The sequence below is a fragment of the Paramisgurnus dabryanus genome, chromosome 6 (assembly GCF_030506205.2).
Source record: "Paramisgurnus dabryanus chromosome 6, PD_genome_1.1, whole genome shotgun sequence".
NCBI lineage: Eukaryota > Metazoa > Chordata > Actinopteri > Cypriniformes > Cobitidae > Paramisgurnus > Paramisgurnus dabryanus.
In genome coordinates this window covers 2,520,676-2,535,942 of record NC_133342.1, presented here as the reverse complement: position 1 = coordinate 2,535,942, position 15,267 = coordinate 2,520,676, and the positions used below count along the sequence as shown (strand labels likewise).

At 44.4% G+C, this 15,267-nt stretch overlaps 1 protein-coding gene across 5 annotated transcripts in view; it reads right to left on the bottom strand.

Moving 5' to 3' along the window:
• The window catches only part of LOC135744203 (NACHT, LRR and PYD domains-containing protein 1 homolog), a 45,702-nt gene extending 33,018 nt beyond the window's left edge, over positions 1 to 12,684 (bottom strand). For 2 of the 5 annotated variants that reach the window (XM_065262204.1, XM_065262200.1), the window contains exon 1: positions 12,594 to 12,684. The gene's annotated coding sequence lies outside the window, so the exon portion shown is untranslated. Of the gene's footprint in view, positions 1 to 12,436; positions 12,500 to 12,593 lie in introns of all 5 variants that reach the window. The other 3 variants (XM_065262202.2, XM_065262203.2, XM_065262201.2) reach the window with 3 other exon arrangements.
• Positions 12,685 to 15,267: the final 2,583 nt, after the last annotated feature.

Below are 15,267 nucleotides of genomic sequence, written 5' to 3'. Positions count from 1 at the left end.
GATACTGCAACTGGTAATCATAGTTAGCTAACTGTGCCACCCACCGTTGCTCTACTGCTCCTAGCCGGGCCGTCTGTAGGTGTACCAAGGGATTGTTGTCCGTAACCACCGTTACCTTGGCTCCCCAGAGATAGTCCTTAAACTTTTCACTCAGTGCCCATTTTAAGGCCAGCAGCTCGAGTTTGAAGGAACTATAGTTTGCGTCGTTCCTTTTGGTGGGGTGCAGGCTCCGGCTAGCATAGGCGATCACTCGCTCCACTCCCTCCTGCTTCTGGGCGAGTACGGCCCCCAGGCCCAGATTACTTGCATCTGTGTACAGCAGAAAAGGTTGTGAAAAGTCAGCATATGCTAAAATTGGGGCTTGTAACAGCTCTTGCTTTAGTGCCCTAAAGGCCGCCTCACAATCTGCGTTCCACTCTACTGTTGGGGATCCCCGCCCCCGTGGTCGTCCTGTTCCGACCAGCAGTTGGTTCAGGGGTTTGGCGATCTTCGAGAACCCCTTTATGAATCGCCGATAGTATCCCACAAAGCCCAGAAATGATCTCACTTGCCTTACGGTCTTGGGGGCCTCCCAGTCTCGCACTGCCGCCACCTTATCGGGGTCTACGGCCACTCCAGATGCACTCACCACATGGCCCAGGAACTTCACTTCATGGCGTAGTAGGTGGCATTTCTCGGGCTGTAGTTTCAAGCCATACCTCTCCATCTCTTGGAACACCTCCTCCAGGTGCTGGAGGTGGGTTTCAAAGTCTGGGGAATACACAATAACATCGTCAAGGTATACTAGTACAGACTCCATTAACTGACCTCCGAGACACCGTTGCATCAGCCTCTGGAAGGTTGCGGGAGCGTTGCAAAGCCCGAAGGGCATCCGGTCCCACTCAAATAGACCAAAGGGCGTGGTGAAGGCCGTCTTCTCTTGGTCCCGTTCTTCAACTTGGACTTGCCAATACCCGCTGGCCAGATCTAGCGTAGAGTACCAGGCGGATTTGGTCAAGCTTGCCAATGAGTCTTCGATCCGAGGCAGAGGGAACACGTCCTTTTTGGTCAATTGGTTCAGCTTCCGATAGTCTACGCAGAACCTCCATGCCCCTGTCTTCTTTTGGACCAGCACTATAGGGGCCGCCCATGGGCTGCTACTCTCCCGTACAATCCCCTGCTCCAACATACCTTGTAACAGCGATCTCACTTCTGTGTATAAGGTGGGGGGTATCGGACGATACCCCTCCTGACTTGGTCCGGCTTCTCCCGTGGGGATACTGTGTCTTACCACCGTAGTGCACCCATAATCCTCGTCGTGGGTGGAAAATACATGTTGCCATCTCCTAAGGAGTTCCTGCAGCTTTTCCGCCTGTCCTCGTTCTAAACCCTCCCCTTGTAGGGAGTCGCCTGTCAAGTGGCTCGGCATCCTCTTCTCCTTCATCCTAGATGCTCCCTCGGCCTGTGTCAAAGCCACTTCGACCACCGCGGGGCGTATCTGGCGGAAACTCACATCCTCTCCATCCCGTACCTGATGGCCCTCCACCGTGGTCACCGTCACCAGCCGTTGGTGTTTGTGCAAAAGCACCGGATAGGGGTTCTCATTGCAGACTTTTACCGGTACTCGGCCTCGTTGGACCACCGCCAATCCTCGGGCTACGCCTACCTGGGTGCAATCTCCATGGGGTTCGACCAACACCCAGCTCCCAGGTCGCTGACGCCACTGGGGAACTCTGGCCCACACTATGGCTTCGCTCCTTGCTGGCACGGATAGTGCAAACCGGCATGCCACTCACCCGACTTCCTCCCGACTGCCTTGGATCTTTGCCATCTGTACTCGGCGGCAGTCGGCCACTACTCGTTCCCAGCCCGGCCGTTCAGCCCTCGGTATTTTCTGTACGGGCCTAGCCCGAAATAGCTCCTCCCAGCACTCCAAGAGAACATTCATACCTATGAGGGCCCGATGCCGGCCGAGACAGTGATCCTGAACGATAATAATCCCTTTCTGTGGCACTTGTACTCCGTAGAGCTCGAGGTCCGTAAGCCTGTAACCAATGTAGGGAATCTCTAGCCCGTTCGCCCCCTTCAGGGTAAGCCAAGGGGCTTCAGCTTCATGTGCGGGTTGGGCTCCAAACAATTCGTGGGACAGGCTTTCTGAAAATAGGGTGACCTGGGAACCAGTGTCGACCAGGCACCGTACCGTAGTACCACATACTTGCACCTCAACTGTCGGGCTAAGCCCGACCATCCTGTCCCTGGACTACATTCTTCTTGGGGGGTCTACTTGGGGGGCGCCGACCACATGACCCACTGTGGCCGGTTGTCCTAAAAACCCCCCTCGGAGGCTCTTCGTGGGACGCATTGCCGGCTCACATGGCCAGCAGTCCCACAACGGTTGCAAATGGGCCTCCCCTGTTCGTCCCACTCGAACCTGGGCCGATTTACCTGGTAGGGCCGCCTCGTTGGGTCTCGACCTCGTTCAGAGTACACCCGGTCTCGAAGGTTGGGGCCTTCTTCTCTCCTTCCCGGCCCGAGGCGCAGCTCTCCTACCAGGGTTTTAGTCAACTCGGCCATCTGGTCCCGCACATCCTTCAGGAGCTCCATTTTTAAGGCTTGTTTCCAGTCCATGCCTTCGGGGGTCGTTACTGCCGGGCCGCTCACGGCTGCGCATACATGGGCCTCCTTCATTTCCACCTGATCACCTTCCAGGGCCATTGCTTCCTTCTTCAGATCGTCGAAGGTAAGGTCGGGGTCTCTTCGGAATTGTCCCTGTAGGTTCTGACGCACGGGGCCCTCTCTTAGCCCTAACAGAAACTGATCTCGCAGCAGGGTCTCTCCATCTCCCAACCCATGGTCTCGACGCCGTTGTAGGCGTCCATACTGCTCGCGAAGTTTCAAGGCGAAGGCTCGGATGGGCTGGTGGGGGCCCTGTTTGCAGTTGAAGAACTGTGCCCGTAGGACGGCCGCAGGGGTGGTGTCGCCGTATTGATCGGCGAGGAATTGAAAGATGGACTGGGCGGTGGCTCGAACGGCTTCAGGGGCAGCTTGTACTTCCCGCCGGGCCTCTCCTTCTAGAGAGTTCAACACCAGTTGTTGCTGCTGGGTGGCGCTCAGCCCCTGAAGGCCGGCCAGGTACTCCAGTTGGGCCCTCCACTCGGCCAGGCGGACCTCTGCCTCGGTTACGCCATACTTCTGCACCCAGGGATTCCCTAGGAATATGGGCATGGCACGGGGTGGGGCTTCGGGCTCCTCAGGCACCACACAAGGTGGGGCTTCGGGCCTCTCGGGCACTACACGGGCTGGGGCTTCGGGCAACTCGTCGTCGGCCATTGGAGGGTCTTGGTCGCTCAACTCGAGGTGGAAGCCCTGCCGACTACGCCAAATCTGTCACGGCCGGGGCGGACCCAAACTAGCTACCAGGCCACGCCCCTCTCTACTTTCCACCTCGAGGAGGTTCCCAAGACCACCCCAATGACCAGACAGACGAGTATACTACAATTAAAAGGAATCTTTATTAAATATTTAAAAGGAAGGGGAAAAAGGGGAAGGGCAGTTTAAAAACAATCTGCTTCTCGCCTCCAGGGCGAGTTGGACCAGGGGATGGGGGCCAAGGGTCTTCTTCCTTGTTTCTCTTGAGCTCGTGGCGCCCTCCGCTTACTCCTGGAGGCAAAACAAGGAAAGTACAATTAATGTTGGTCCAGCACCGAGTCACAACTTATCTGACTGTTGTTTCTGTCTCTCTCTTGCCCTCAGGTCACTCCGTCTCGACCTCACTGGACGCAGGGGATCCACCACAAGGCGTGGCTGCAGACACAGGTAAGTTACCCTCTGTACAGGTAGGTTACTCACAACACTTGGGCCTTTGGTTCGCTCCAAAGCATACGTGGAGACAGAGGTAAAGGGTTTCTCACCACTGACACTGCTTGGTTTTCTTCGAGGCGTTGCTGCAAACACAGGTAAGTAATACACTGCACAGGTAGGTTACTCACAACACTGGGGCCTTTGGTTCACTCCGAAGCATTCGTGGAGACAGAGGTGAAGGGTTTCTCACTACTGACACTGTTTGGTCTTCTTCAAGGCGTTGCTGCAAACACAGGTAAGTGATACACTGCACAGGTAGGTTACTCACAACACTGGGGCCTTTAGTTCACTCCAAAACATTCGTGGAGACGGCGGTAAAGGGGTTCCCACTACTGACACTGCTTGGTCCTCTTCGAGGCGTTACTGCAAACAGAGGTAAGTGATACACTGCACAGGTAGGTTACTCACAATACTGGGGCCTTTGGTTTACTCCAAAGCATTCGTGGAGACAGAGGTGAAGGGTTTCTCACTACTGACACTGCTTGGCCTTCTTCGAGGCGTTGCTGCAAACACAGGTAAGTGATACACTGCACAGGTAGGTTACTCACAACACTGGGGCCTTTGGTTCACTTCAAAGCATTCGTGGAGACGGCGGTAAAGGGGTTCTCACTACTGACACTGCTTGGTCCTCTTCGAGGCGTTACTGCAAACACAGGTAAGTAATACACTGCACAGGTAGGTTGCTCACAACACTGGGGCCTTTGGTTTACTCCAAGCATTCGTGGAGACAGAGGTGAAGGGTTTCTCACTACTGACACTGTTCGGTCCTTTTCGAGGCGTTACTGCAAACACAGGTAAGTGATACACTGCACAGATAGGTTACTAACAACACTGGGGCCTTTGGTTTACCCCAAAGCATTCGTAGAGACAGGGGTAATGGGTTCTCACTACTGACACTGTTCGGTCCTCTTCGAGGCGTTACTGCAAACACAGGTAAGTAATACACTGCACAGGTAGGTTACTCACAACACTGGGGCCTTTGGTTCACTCCAAAGCATTCGTGGAGACAGGGGTAATGGGTTCTCACTACTGACACTGTTCGATCCTCTTCGAGGCGTTACTGCAAACACAGGTAAGTACTACACTGCACAGGTAGGTTACTCACAACACTGGGGCCTTTGGTTCACTCCAAAGCATTCGTGGAGACAGGGGTAATGGGTTCTCACTACTGACACTGTTCGATCCTCTTCGAGGCGTTGTTACAAACACAAGTAAGTTACACACTGCACAGGTAGTGATTAGTTTCTCTCCTCTGGCTCGGGCCTCAACGTGGTATTTTTTTCGCACAATCTGCACGGGGCCCGGGCGGCTTCGGTTACTGTCAATACAGCACACACACAGCAAGCTTAGTGAAACACACGGTAAAAGTCACACTCACCACAGCACTCTGCACACGCACTCCACGTGAAGTTAAGACTTGGCCGCCTAGGTCTTGGCTGCTCGAGAGGCGGGTTGGGCGTTCTACACGCCAGCAAGAGAGAAAAGATTTCACAGATGAATATGTTCAACAACGCCCCTCTGTGTCTCCTGGTTACCTCTTCGGCTCACCTACGCATTTAATCCCAGCAGGGCCGGTAACCTTCAACACCCCCACAAAGACACCAGTAACTCCTCTTCTAGATAGCACAGAGCGTTTGTTTCGATTGTTTACTCACGCTTTGTTGTCCAACCGATTCCCCAATCATGCATCCAACAGCGTCGCGTTCTCTTTTCCACATCCAAATCACACGATAACTTCCTTACTCCAACGTTTCCAACCTCTCGTCTTCCCTAAGGGATTAAAGTGAGTCAACCCAGCCGATCTCCACCGTAGCAACAAGCGCAAGCATCAGATTCACAAAGTGCCACCAACAACACCAACGGACATCTTCAAAGGTCTTTATATGCTCAACCTTCTCTCCTTATCGGCCTATCAGTGATCGCTGTGTCGATCGCTCTCACCTGAATGTTATCGGGCTTGATTTAGTGTTTTTGGGGAAACCCCGGGAATTCCGGTGTTTCGCATCAGTCGTCCGAGCGGAACCAATCTCACACACTTTTGGTTCCGCCCTCACAGATCGTCACTTGGTGACATGTGTCTGACCCAATCAGAGGTCACACTTTCAGAGGGAAAGTTAACTGTCTTTGTCTTCCAACATGCTGTTTTGCATAGAATTGGATTCGATGTTAAAGTGGAAATGTTAAAGAGTTTCATAATATTATTATGAAGAAGAGTTTCCTAAACATAAATAATATTATCATTCAGGAAATCAAAAATGGATTACATAGATATCAAACAAGGACTAGATATGATTTGGATTAAGTAAGTAATACTAAACATTCATTTAAACTAGTTTGGGTTAAAATACTAATATAACATAAACACCAAGAACATAATCCATGATGAGATTAGAAATAGTTGATTAAGACAATTCCCTTACACATTTATAAGTGAATTCATGCATGACTAAATAGAAAGTTTCTTTGTCTGTCCCAAAATCTCCCACATTCTTTTGTGGTCGTAAAACTCGTAATCTTAATTACACAAAACTTTTTTCTTTTTTAAACCCTATTCTAGAGCCTTACTGTTTGACTGCAGGCGGGACCTACCCGTTCGATGCTGCGAGCGTCTCCGTTAAAGCTCCCTTCGAACGCTGCGAGGGTCCTCCCGGTCGGACACCAACATTTTTGCTTTTTAAACCTTATACTCAAGCATTTCCTTTTTACTCTAGGCGGAACACCCATCCGATGCAGTGAGCATCTTCGCTCAAGCTCCCTTTGGATGCTGCGAGGGTCCTCCCGGTTGGACGCTTAATTTTGCTTATTTAAAATTTTTATCGTTGAGCATTCCTGTTTGACTGCTGGCAGGACCTACCCGTCCGATGCCGTGAGCTCCTCAGCCAAAGCCCCCGTCGGATGCTGCGAGGGTCTTCCCGGTCAAACGCCTAATTCGAATGTTGCTTGTTTCGCTTATTAAATTTCTCACCGTCCTCACTAGCATTTCCCCACTGCATGTGGAGACGTCTCGTTCGATGCTGCCAGCATCTCAACCAAAGCTGTAGTTGGCAGAGGTGTAAAGTACTTGAGTAATTTTACTTGATTACTGTACTTAAGTATTATTTTTGGTGATTTTTACTTTACTTGAGTACAATTTAAAAATCAGTACTTTTACAGTATTTCAGTATTTTTTTTTAAGGAAAAAAAGTACTTTTTACTCCTTACAATTTTATTTACAGTCAAAAAGTACTTGTTTTTTAGAGATCACCTCATTCTATTTTCCCTTGCTCTTACCAAAACAATTGAATTAGGCTGATGGCCAGTTTAACTTAATGTATTTCATTCTAGATCCTTTGGACAATTCTAAGGAATTGGCCAACAGTTAATCTGATGATGAAGATTTTTTCGCTTCTTTGAAACCGTCAACACATGAAGTGTGTTCCTGTGTGACATGTTCCCTGCCATTTGCAGCTTCTCTATCAAGACTAAGACCTTGTTCACACAGTCAGTCCAAATCTGATTTTGGTGCATATCCAATTTGACAGATTCACTGTCTATATTGTGTATCACAACTGTTCAGATCTGATCTGTGCGTCCTGCCGTTTTCCAGATTATCTGCACTGTTTCTATGGCAATGACGTCGCGCTGGCTCGGCAATCTGCCTCGACGTCTGATGTGTTTACGTGACGCAACAGCATGACATAACCAAAAAGCTACACAAATGCGATCAGGGCGGTCAGACTGAAATGGATTTCCGGAAATGCGATTTGAAAAACAATTTCAAACTACCACTGGATGTAGCCTGAAACGGATTAGAAAAAAAAGGATTACATGTGGTTTTTGCCGTTCACACGTTCTAAATGTGATTGGATTCCTATCGGATATACCCCAAAATCGGATTTGAACTGACAGTGTGAACAAGGTCTAATACACCTTTTCCTGCATCGGCTGCCTGTTAGAGGCTTGATAGAGCTTGAATTTTGAAAATCAGCTGCTGCTTAAGTTAAATTTGAGTTTTTGCAACTTTGAGTAGCATGTTGCATACTGAAATTAGGTAGTCTTATAATGTAGTTTGATAAGTAAGGAATAATTGACGACGGGCTGTTGAATTATAAAAAAATAATTCACACCCTAGGTGGTAATGCGTTACACCGCGGGTGTGCATTATTTTCGAATAAATCAAAGGACCGGAGCCATTTATTCCGCTTATACCACGGTTACCACAAACATTGCTCTGATGCCTATTTTTAAGACATTTTAAAGGTTAGGTGTGCAGCTATTAAAAAATAATCAACACCCATGGAACATTTCTCAGCCAATCAGAATCAAGCATTCAACAAACCCATGGTATAAATAAATACAATTAAATACAAACAGTTGTAAAGCAGGATAAAACCTTGTATGTGTTTCATTCACATGTTTTTAGAGATTAAAAGCTTAAACAAGAATCTCTTCCTGATACTTTTACTTTTTTAATACTCAAGTACAATTTTAATGTGGTACTTTTTTACTTTTACTCAAGTATGATTCTCGCCAGATACTTTTACTTTTAATTGAGTAAAATTTACACTCAGTACTTGTACTCAGTGCTGGACTGGTAATCTGGCATACTGGGCAAATGCCCGGTGGGCCGACGTCCTTGGGGGCCGGTGAATATAATATGATATTTTTTTATTGGCCAACGACCGGCCCATAAAGCAGGGACAGCGGCCCATTGGTTCATTTTCCATACTGACACTGGGCTGGTCCAATCATCTCTTAACAAGCTCCACCCCTCTGTTTCTTGTGTCAGATGGACAGAGCTCTGATGATCTGACACAAGAAACAGAGAGCGAGTATCATACAGACGTAACATACATCTCAAACTATTTTTGTCTGATCAGCCCATAACACTCGTACATAACGCAACGCAGCCCGTTGCTTTCTTTCTTTGTTTTAATGTAATTCATTAATGGCGCTAAAAGGCGCGGTGGCAATGTACTACATTTTTTTAAAAAAGTTAGCGTAAGATGTTTTTTTTTCGGACAGACTGGCCCAGGAGACACCTAATCAGCAGCCCATTGGTTCTTTTTTATTTGACATTTGGCTAGCCCAATCACAACTTTAAGGGCATTTTATGAAGCATGCAAAGTTAGTGTGCGTCTGTCAAAATAAGAGACGACTGAGAACCGAGTGGACGTGTGGTGAGCAGAACTGCATCTAAAACATTGTTGTTAGATATCCTCGCAGTCAAAAACACAAGTGATAAACCAATGGCTGTTTGCAAAATGGCAGTGATTACACTGCAATAAAATACAGTGTGGGCAAAATTATTCAAGTGTGCAGAATTATTAACAAGGGCATAAAATAGGATGAAAGGAAAAGATATAGAAAATTAATGTTGGGTATTAAAATTACTGTGTTTTGGAATTGGTAAAAGGTGTTCAGAAATATGTGATCAAAATATTCTGCACACACTGTAATGGGACTCGTGGCTCAGCCGCAAGACTGCGACTTCATTGTAACATTTATCAGGTCTCAGTGTTATCATAAGGTGTTCAGAATGGTTAGTTTAAACATTGTGCACTACCTGGCTAACACTATTATTTTTAAAACCTGCAAAGCCTTTTACAGTGCTTACATTTTTGTAATGTCACGTGTCAGCTCTTATACTTTTCTACTTAATCATTATATGGAGTTGGTAGTCAAGCTTGCACAAATATTTGTTATCCTATGTAGTGGGCCGGTCTGGGCCAAAAGGCCAGGGCCAATTTTTTGTTCCAGTCCAGCCCTGCTTGTACTTTCACTTGAGTAAAATTTTTGAGTACTTTTTACACCTCTGGTCGTTGGACACTGGCTGCTTCCAAGTGAATTTGCCTTAACTCCTTTAATACCGCACCTCGTTCTAGTTCGCAATTGCGCTCCACGTTTGACTGCCAGCGGGGCTTTCCCGTCCGATACTGTGAGCATCTCAGACAATGCCCCTGTCGGATGCAGCGAGAGCCCTCCCAGTCAAACCACTAGTTTTCCCACCGCTTTTTATAGGTCTTTATGCTTACACTTTTTGGGGATGTTTTTTCTGGCTGCTATCCATCATTTATGTGGCATTTTTGGGGAGTACTCTGGGTTTGGGCTAAAATTCCGAGCTCGGAGCCCTCTCCTCGGACAGCACGCCAAATATGCTTTATCTCATTCCCTAATCCCTATCGATTACATGCAGAGGTGTAAAGTACTTGAGTAAAAGTACTTCGTTACTGTACTTAAGTATTTTTTGGGCTACTTTGTACTTGTACTGAGTATCAAAAATATAGGCAACTTTTACTCTCTACTCAATTACATTTTTGATTGGGTATTTGTACTCTTTACTCCACTACATCTGAAATGACACTTAACGTTACTCGCTACATTGTTTATTCGTCAAATAAAAACGAGACGAAAGTGTCAGAGGGTGATGATGGATAGAATGTGTGGTCGCAAGGTTACACGCACACACACAACTGAGGGACTTCATTTGGCGCTGCGCAGAGCAATCGTATGAAATCAAAGTACTGCGAGAGCGAATCAAATGCATATGGAGAAGTCTGGTCTCGCGGTACTTTGATGTCAAACGCTGAATGACTTGCGTTGAGCCACCGTAGCGGGACATCTGCGTGCTGCGTATGTCATAAACTGTAGAGAAAAGTTCGCGTCTGGTCTGAGAGAAGAGATAAAGAGCAAACATATGGATGCATACCACATTTGCTTCAGTCAAGGGACCCTTTGTTAAACATGTGATGCTACAATCAAAACAAAAGTGATGCGCGATTGCAGGAGGGTCATCCCGCAACTCAAAGGCAAGCACAAATGTTTATATACTCTGATGCTACTTTATCAGCTAACCTGAGCTTGTAAGTTACATAACTTGATATAACTTACTATATAAGCCAAAATAAACCAGCGAGGTCCTGTACTGATTGCCCGAGTAACTTAAGTACATTATAAGATTGATAATAATAAGTGTACAATTTCACTGTCCTCACATTTAATCAAGTATGCTGTAATGTATTTACTGTAAAGAGGGATGCATGACGGAAGAAATGTAGTGCACTTTATGTGAGATAGTGGTGTTACGTACTACATGTGTTTACAATTAATCTTTCAAATGAACAACTTCACGTTTTTTATATGCATCATCATATTTCTGTTAGTGTAATTTTAGTTTACTGGAATTTTCTAAATATAAAAATTATATCTTTTTTAGGATAGGCCTATAAAAGAATATTTGGTAATATTAACAAGATTTTAATAAAGTATTAGTAATTGTTGAAATTAACATTAACAAAGATGAATAAATGCTGTATAAGTGCAGTTCATTATTAGTTCATGTTAACTAATGTAGCTAACTAATGTTAACTAATGAACCTTATTGTAAAGTGTTACCATATATTTATATCACAAAGTTAGGCTATATATTTGTCAGCATGGCACATTCAAGTACACAATGACACTAGACTAAAATTAAATGGGTTTAAATTAAATTTAATGTAGATTTCTTGACTAAAATCTCATGGCATTTAGTTGAATAAAATTAGACTCAAACTAAATAAATTCAGATGACAAAAATATGACTAAAACTAAATTAAATTTTAGTCAAAAGACTATGACTATGTTTAATCTGTGTTTGTTCTGCCAGGTCAAAATTTTGAGGTGTTTGATTTGTTTTCTATATTAGGAAATAAAACCTCATAAATAAACTTTCTTAGTTTTCACTGCCCAGACCTACAATGTCTCTTTGTGTTGAGGACTAGTGCATCTTTGAGCCAACATTCAGTACGAGTAAAAATACTTGAGTACTTTTAAATTGGGTTACTTTAATACTTTTACTCAAGTCGTATTTAAATTGGTGACTTGTAACTTGTAGTGGAGTAATTTTTACATTAAGGAATTTGTACTTTTACTCAAGTATGGCTTTCAGCTACTCTTTACACCTCTGATTACATGTTAATGCGAACTCGTGAAACTTTATTTTGTAATAAATACATTAAGCTAATCAGCATATTCATGTGTTGGCTTAACCACATATTAGGGTTTTTGCATTTGATATATTTAGTTAAAAATACATTAAAATAAGAATAGCCATTAGGCTACTGCACGTATTGGTTGGACTGAATGACGACCAAGTATTCTTCTGTTCCATTTGCAATATAACCGGACTTGCGTAATCCCGTCCTCGGGAGTTCGTTCTTCCGAGTCTGAACTTGCAAGTGCGAACTAGGAAGGACGCAAGTCCGAACTTGGCGTAGTTGGTATTGAGAAACGGCTTATGATGAGTCACTACATGACACCATGTTACTTCCGCATTCCATTCTTCCAACGGACGTCTATGTAAGTGTCGTAACTCTCTTATTATACGACTCTGACAAAACTGCTCCCAAGTAAAATCCAACAACGAATGTGTCAAAGACAAACATATATATATTGTCGAACTACAAACCGGAAGCAATGTGCGACCTTACACACAAACACTGGAGATAACTGGATAAAATAATCAAAGACACACAAATGTGTTGTCGTAGCAACAATGCAATGGTTTTCTGAGATTTCTTTACATTTCATATCTAACGTTAAAACTGACCTGACTAGTTTGTTTATCAAGTCTTACCTCCTTCAAACTCATCTCTCTTCTTATTCTCTATCCCTGCTTCACAAACAATCAGATGTCTAACTACAGCCATATCGAGTCAAAATAAGATATTATTAATATTGATATTATTTAGAAACTTATTTCAGTTTCGTCATGTTTTCATAGCGTACAATACCTTAATCACGTAACTTTGCCGTGACCGTCAGGCTGGACTTCTCTGTGTGCACTGTGCACGATGGTTCTTACTGCAGAACACAACATCCAGGGGGCGGGGTTAGATCTAGATCCAACTCCTCCCACTTTATATACTTTGTTCCGCCACATGAACCACTAGACCCCTTCAAGGTTTGTAAACATTGAATGACTATCGGGTGCGTGCGCAGCATGTGGTCAAACTGTTCATACCATTTAGGCCTTTTAATTTAATCTAACAGGGCTGAAAAGATGATCACTTACCTGAAATGAAGTGAGCACTACAAACACAAACCTCTTTGATATTTGCAAAGTCCCAGTCTGCACGTTTAATTGCTTGCAGCCACAGATGTTGTATTTTTTGTTTTTGAGATTCTGCAGGAATTTGCACACAAAAAAATAAATAAAAATATGTTTGAGGAAAAAAAGCTATTCTTTTTGGTTTTATGGGCTAATTTTTATTATTTGGTTAACATGTTTATGTATGTCATTGAGAAGAGGGGAAATGTGAGATTTGAGATCAAAATAATATAGTAAAATACTATTCTATTAGCCATACCATTAGCATATCCAACATGTATTTGCCTACCTGGCAAAAACTGTGCTGAGGACCAGGAACGTTGGTCTCTTGAAGGTGCACTTAGGTTGGTTGTTCTCTCTCGTGAACTACACTTTCCTTAAAATAAGCCAGCAATGAAAATGCATAAAAAATTTAGTCTAGTCATTCAGGGCTAACTTTTTGGTGATTTGGAGCACTGTAGCCCCTGACAGAAAATGTTAGAAGCGCAAGCAGAAAATTTTGAGCACACCTATTATTCACATTTTCCCAAAATACCTGCATTACTGAAAAATACTAAACAGATTTAACTTTGTGCAGTTGATTTCAGAATAAAAAGTTATGAACTAAAGAATCATACAGCACTCTTGGCTAATTCTAGGCATAAGATACATATATAATAAGTTTGTATATCCAGATTGCATATTGTAATAAGATGAGTGGCAGGGCAATAAACATACTTGTATCCTTTACAAGTTTCTCGTCTTCTATCCACAGTTTCCTTAACTGTGCGTTTCTAATCTGTAATGTTTTTGGTGTTAATGTAGGCTAGAAGTTTTCTCTATCTCTCATCTCTGCAATGTTTAATTTTAAACCCGCGGGGCGCATCTTCTCGCGGTTCACCCGGGCTGCGTAGACCCATCGGTAAACGATTAAGATGCGTCATGCAAATAAGAGGCTGTTTACACTTGGCATTAACATGCATTTTTGTCGATCGGATCACAAGTGGACGACGTTAATGCCAGGTGTAAACGGTGTTCAAAACGTTTTGAACGCGTCCACTTTCGACCACTTTCAACCACATCCAGAGGTAGTCGAAACCACTTTCGATCGGATCGCTTTGGAGTTGCGGAACGCAATGTGGTTGAATGTGTTCGAACAGCCACACGCGACCGCCTTCTCTCCGCCCATTTATCTAATCTGAGGTATTAAACACAAGTTTTACGTCTTTTTTGACTTCTGTCGTGAACATACGGTGAACAGCGCTATTTTTAGTCTTTCATTGATAAAACTACGGCGGGTGTTCTCCGTAGTTTCGTTTTGAAAGGGTGAAAGTTGCGCGATCCTATTTCATAAATTGCTCTAAAAATTCAGAGAAAGCTCCAACAAATAAACGTACAAAACACTGTGCAGCATGTATACTTGCTATACAAGCAGCGGGCTCCGACAAAATATTAGTTCGCGTCCATATAAACTCATAATTACTCCCGCTCGCGTTTGAATGACAGCAGAGAGACTCGCCCACCGTCTCACAGACCACCCCCTCACAGTATTCAGGACAGATGTGGTCGAAAGTGGACAAAAGAGATGGATTTAAATACCAGGTGTAAACGTAATGTGTCTCTCTCGTCCACTTGTGATCCGATCGATGAAAACGCATCTTAAAACCAAGTGTAAACAGCCCCTAAGCGTTAAAACCGATCCTGCATTCCGTATTGTTGTCACGGGTGCCCTGCACATGCGTGAACAGCAGTGAAAACTCGCGCTGTGTCAAAAAAAATCATTTGTTCACAGTTTGGAGCCCTTGGTGCCTCGATTGCCCACTCTTGTCTAAACCGGCCCTGCTCAAATTTATAAAACATGCGCCGTTATAGACATACTAGTGTTTCTTTCGTAATGAGACGGCATTGCATTCAAACAACAAGATATTTATTTACCGTTGCAAGACGTTATGGAACTTCAGCTTGTTGCACTCAGGGGGCGGAGTTAAGAGGTTTGACTGACAGTTTGAGCGGATCCAAAAATATTTTGTTTTTTAACAACTTTTATTTGATAAATATATTTGTAAAACAGACAGACATACGTAAAGGGTTACCAATAGATTTGATTTATTAAAGAAAAAAAAAATCTAATCAAATCCTCTAGAAAAAAGGGGCACTTCGGGTGTAAGGACAAAAAGGGCATGTGTTCTGCACAGGTTGAGCCCTATCGGTGCATGTGCCTGAAGGGGTGTCGCCAACGTTTGCTCTTATCAATTAAGTGTACGTTTGATTAATAATATAGTTGAGAAAGATTCATAATTTAGAAAGTATCACAGTTAGGACACTAATATCACTGAAGGGATTTATTTGTACATTATCCCACTTTTATTTTTTTGTAC